Below are 6,198 nucleotides of genomic sequence, written 5' to 3'. Positions count from 1 at the left end.
TGTGCCCAGGCCCCAGCTGTCAGGCGTTTACTCTCTTCTCCTCCAAACCCCTTTCTGAACAGTGCCTTCTTCTCCAGGACCTCACACACTCTTGTCCTGTGTCAAGTTTCATCTAAAGTCCACAGTCTGTGGGACGAATCTTGCAGCCTACTGACATCTCAGACTTGTGCTCTCTTGAAGCGGCTACCTACTAGTATAAATCTAAACACACATTAATAGCATTTGGAAAGGTAAGAGTCTGGTTTCAAAAACACTTTGTAAGTGAAGAACTGGGCAGTAGTAATGCATTAGGTTTCTTACATGTGAATCAACAGATGAGATACTTTCATATTTATACAGCAATTATTTTAACCTGATGATTAATTACTATGAAATTGTTTGGTCAAAATCTTTCTGTGCTTGAAAACATGCAATTGCTTTTAAATAAAGCTCATTAAGTGACTCATAGAAGATGACCAGTTAAGCACTGGCTTCAATAAGAACAGATGACACCACCTGGTATTTCCGGTACAGTCTGCATTTCAGACAAGAGCAAGCTTTGTGTTCACATCAAAGCACATATTTTGGGCATCAGTAAACATGCTAAATCTGACTGGGGGGATGCATAATAGGGGAGAAGGCCAATGCTTTTGCTTATGTGTCTACACTGAGGTTTCAGGACTCCATTTGATTCTTTTTCTTCCTTCAAGGAGTGCAGAGAACAGACTGTTTCACCAACTGGAGCAGTTGCACTGAACTGTAAACAGGTGATGCTTGAAAGCCTGTCACTGAGTCTCCTGATCAGAAGTAACAACCAGCAAGCACTGGAGGACAGGCACGTACACACACGCAGTGTACACACCGCGGTGCTTGGGTTATTCAGCTGCTAACTCAGAGCTGGTAATAGTTCACAGCTCCAACAGCCACTGTGTAGGGCACTCAGCAAACTGTGCTTCCAAAAGAGCTCCTTGGCTTTTCAGTAGCATGAGGAGACAAATCCTCCCCCAAACTCTTTCCACAGTGTGTGTAAGGTGGGGGTGGGTGAGTGCCCTCAGCGCAGCTCCTAACAGGCAGGATTCAGCACCCACACCATTAAAGGGTCCAATAGCTTCAAATAACAAGGCTTGAAACATTCTGCCTCTGGTGCTTGCTGTGCCTGCAGGATGATAACCTTTGGGCTCACAGCCACGGCTATATGGATCCAAGATTGTGTGACAAAGAGCCGAAGGACATTTCACGGTACCTTGCTCTGTAGGGGTGAAGTAGCAGGTTAGAAACCAACTGGCAATTTCACAGAAAACAATTGATTTTCCCTTTAAGTGCCATACAGGGAAACCATTTCTCTCTCAACTCGTGATCAAGGGAAATGAAAGATGAGGGAAGTGAAATAAAATGTTTCTTTCCCATCAAGTTATTTCTCATATGCAGCTCTAAAAGAAAGGAAATATTCCAACAAAGGAAAATTTCAGGCTAGCCTAAGGAAGAACATGGTAACTCCAGAGAAGTAGCTCCCTTTGGAAAGAGGTGGTGCAATTTTAGAACAAACCAGTAGACAAAAATGCCTTTCTTGCTTGCTGCAAATAAAGGCACCATGATTTTGAAATATGTACCATGTAGTAAAACTCTAATTGCCCACTGCCAAATTTTCATGCATATTTTGTGTGGTGCTGGGTAGATGTATATTAAGCAGGACTGAGGCACCAAAACTGTAATTTTTGCTCACTACCGCATGGAGCAACAAAAGATTTCAGGCAGGATATGGTGAGAATCTGTGGAACATCACTTCAAGAGAGGCCATGTGCAGAAAAGACTCTGATTCAGCAATGTTGATCTTTCCTCTTGATCTTTTAGAAATAAAAAAGGAACTTCTATAAAATGACTCTTGCCTATGAATGATGAGTCATTCTGCTTTTCAATAGAACAGCAAGTTGCCAAGGGACCCTCTTCAAGGTTTTGTTTTGAGTGCCTGAATAAAACCCACATTTTTAAAGGTTTTCTACTGCTTAGAAAGGAAGTGAGGAAGGAGATGAAAACAGATGAAAACTTGACTTAGCTGACTGTATGACTGTGTCACCCAGGGAAATGTGACGCAAATTATACAGCACAACTTGGTTGATATGAAATTGGTTTAAGTCAATTTTTTGTTAACACCCCCCCTTGCAATCCTGCCTCTTCCAAAACCCCAAATCTGGATTCGTGCATAATTTGACTTCAATATGTACATCTTATGCCAGAAGATTTTACACACAGGAATTTGAGAAGCAGCAGGAAGTACCACAGCAGAGGGCCCAATCTCCAGCATTCACTCATTACATTACAGCAAATAATTCAAGCCATTTTCTGTGTTCACACTAAAAACTGCACTCATTTTCTCAGCTGACTTTCTCTTCTGGGTTCACTTGTAGTGCTCAAAGTTACTGCCATGAAAGTGATTACTAATTTAAGCCCCAAATGGAATTATTCCCAAGCAGTGATTTTCAATTCATGGGCAGTAGGTGCCACTTGGATCAAAAAGCAAGAACGCAGCTCAGGTCTTTGGTATTCCAACAGAAATGATTCTATGGCATATCAACAATGCATAAAGGTGGCACACCACATGTAATACCTTACTGGAATGAGGGAGAACTAGGATGTTATCACGGACGTTGATGCTGCTGGAAATCTTTCTTGATGCCCACTCCAGTGCCACATTCCCACTTACCACACACACACTTCTGGGAAACAAGGGGAGAGATGCAAGGAAGATGCACGGACAGAAGGGCAGGGGACTGGACCAGTGTGCTGGTCTTCTCCAGTTCACACCTCACGTGTTTCTGGGGGTACTTCATGAGGTAAAAGTCAGCAGGCTGCATTAATTTGGAGGCTACCAGTCCTAAGGTGCCCCTTTCCTACCTGACACCACAACTTGGCTGTGCACATTCCTCAGGAAAAACTGCCACCTGTTCTGCTGCCACACTTCAGACACAGCAGAGCTGCACCCATTGAAAGGAATTCTTTTTCTGGCGTGATAACATTAAGGTTACGTGTAATCAAATTCCTCCACCAGAAGCTGCATGCTGTCTCCAAAACCAGTAAACACCCAAGGCCAAGGTCAGCATTCCTGCATGTTCTTACAGCTGTTAAGTGCCATCAAGCTGTTACACAAATAAATCACACTAAGCTATGCTACATGCTAAGGTGTGCAACAGAGCAGGGCAATTTGCTGCAGGTGAGAGATGCTCATTAAATGCAATTAATAAGCACTACCTGTGCACTGAAGGGCAGAGGAGCTAATTATTGGAAGACACTGTGTACAAATAATGTTTAGTTATGAAACCAAGACATTCTCACACGAAATCTCAAGGGGAGGGGGAAATGACATAAATCAGAAGAATGATCCAAGCCAAGCCATAGCTACAAGACACAGCAATCCTAAAATTAATGAACCCCACCACTGTCCTCACTGTGGTTATTAGGCCCCTCTGTTAGTCAGATTTTATGAAGCACCCTAGGATAGGGCCAGCAACTTCCTTTGTGTAGTACTCACTTGGGCATTCCAGGGAAGCCCATGCTGGAGCTCACAGGCATGGTGCTGGCACCAGGCTGCCAGTGGGAAGCCTCTGACAGGGGTTTGGGTTACATTCATCAGCCCCCTCACAGTTTACATCCTCATCAGTTTTCTTTCAATCACAGAGTCTTCAAGGCTGGCAAAGGCCTCTAGGATCATGGAAGTCCTCCAGAACTTCTAGAATTCAGCAAGGAAACAGTAAGGAAGGTGGAATTTTACACATAAGCTCTTGTCACCCCTTCGGTTTACTAGAATAATATTTCTTAAATGCTAACAGAGCAAACCACAATTTTCCACATGAAGTGAAAATAGCAAATGAAAATGTTTATCGGTCTCACATAATGACAGATCAATGATTTGAAAGTATGGTATTTCAAGAGAAACAAACTCCTTGTTTATCATCAATGGCTGCAATTATGTTGTCAAGTGATACATGAGTGTTTTGATTTCCTCTTCCTGCTGTCTTTTTACCTTCAACTTATATTGTAAGCTTGACACTGTTTATTCATGTACTATTACAGAACCACTGAGAGGGGTTATTATTGAAGAGTATTTATTTTTCAAAGCAGTCACGCCATGAAGCCGCAGATACAGCTAAAGCTTAACCCTACATCCTCCTCCAAAGCAGCACGGCCGTGATGTTAAAAACACCCCACTAACCCAAACAAAAACAGCATAAGGAGGGGGTTAATGACCACCTGCACATGCCAACTCCAGCTCAGTGCCTCGCCCACAGCACAAGGGCATGGACTTAACCCCTAGAGTGAGTCCAGAAAAAGGCCACAAAGGTGATCAGATGCTGGAGCACATCTGCTATGAAGACAGGCTGAGAGAGCTGGGGTTGTCCAGCCTGGAGAGAATAAATCTCCAGGGAGACTTTGTAGCAGCATTCACAAGTTATGGCACTGGTAGCAGAGCTTGCCAGCAATTACTTCCTTGGGCAGCAGAACAGACCCCAACATTGGGTAGGATGTTGTCCTATAAGATTCAGACTCCAGGTAACATGTTCAGCTCCTTCTTATTTAATAATCTACAGGTAATATGGAATAAGAACTTATTTGTGTTGCTGTTGTTGCTTGCCTGAGCAAATGTTGCCTGATGGCTCTAAACTGTCATTACTCAGCCATAGCAACAAAACACACAGATACATCTACTTGCAACAGAGCCCTTGGTTTGCCTTTGGAAAAAAATTAACACATCCTTTTGCATGAGAAACTGTTGGCTCATCTGAGACACCAGGACTTGGTATTTGCCTAACTTTGTCTCTTACCTGAAGCTTAAAAGTATCTCCATTAGCCACAACCTTCAGCCACATTGAAGAATAAATACCCAGCACCAGGACCTTTGGTAATGTCTAAAAATAGTTCAATAAACACTCTTAGCCTTTTCTAAGAACAAACTTGTAGGTGGGCTTAAAGCATTTGGTGTCATTACACTTATGAACAATTTTGCTCCTTGAACTAAATTCAGCCTGGCTTTCTTCTGCTCAAAGTCCCCTCCTAACTCAGAAGAGCAGAAAACAGAGATAGGGACCATAAGAAAACTTAAAACACCATAAGCCTTCTAATACCTGCTGGAAGAACAGGTGTAATGGATGTTTATGTTCCAACCTGTGTTGCACTACTCTGAGCTCACATCAGCAGGTATTGCCCATCTCATTCTGACTCTGCTCTGCAGAAAATACTTTGGGACATGAGTCTGCAGTTGAGCTATGAAAGCTCTTGTCTTTGGTGTTCAAGCACTCTTATAAACAAAGATGGAAAAGGTTTCCCCTGCATATCTCAACAAAAATGAGACCTGAATAAGCAGCACCTGGAAAAAAACATACAGCTCACACCCAGCATGCATTTCAAAAGCACAACTGCAGAGACTACTGTGACAGAATGTTGGCTTCAACAGAAACTTTAAAACTGAACAAATGGAAGACAACATTAACCACAGCATTCCCTGAATGACTGAAGTCATTCCCTGGAATAACACGATCAGATCATTGGAATTTCACTTTTTTATGCCAGAAAGGGAAAAGTTCTCTTACCGAAGAAACAGGAATTGAAGTACTTCATTGATATTCCCCCCACTGGGATATTATCTGATACAGAATTCACCTTAATGTGCTTCCACAAACCTGTGGCTTCCTTTGAGCTCACATCTTGTGATGAAGCTGCAAAGATGAGTAGACAGCACTGCCAGAGTATTACTGGTAACAGTGTATGCAAATTCTTGAACTACTGCAGAGCTTGTGAATGTCCTGATGGCACTGACAGTTATGCAGGTACTTCTGTACGTGAGAGGATTTACAGAACACAAAAGATCAATCTTATAAATAGTTAATCACGCAAAATGAGAAGTAGAAGGGGCATAATGATCCCAGCTACTACTGAAAGGTGGGGTAGAAGAAAAAAGCAAACACTATCATAAAGACAAACTCCTAACATCTGGCCTCTTTTCTTTGAAATAGCTTTCCTGTAACACTGTAAGAATCCATTACAGAGACCATGGTAGATGCAGAGAGACTTCTCCATAGAGCATTCAAGGGATCCTCTGTGAAGCTCAGAACAAGCTGTTAGCAAAGGCAACAAACAGGTGGCCCCTGCAGTCTTAGTGCTGCTTTGTTACCTGAATGTTTCCCACGTGACACCCCCTCACCCTACACATGGCCACCATCACCCTCC

This window comes from Corvus cornix, chromosome 2 (genome assembly GCF_000738735.6).
Source record: "Corvus cornix cornix isolate S_Up_H32 chromosome 2, ASM73873v5, whole genome shotgun sequence".
Taxonomy (NCBI): domain Eukaryota; kingdom Metazoa; phylum Chordata; class Aves; order Passeriformes; family Corvidae; genus Corvus; species Corvus cornix.
The sequence above is the reverse complement of the archived record's forward strand: the minus strand, read 5'-3'. Positions refer to the sequence as shown.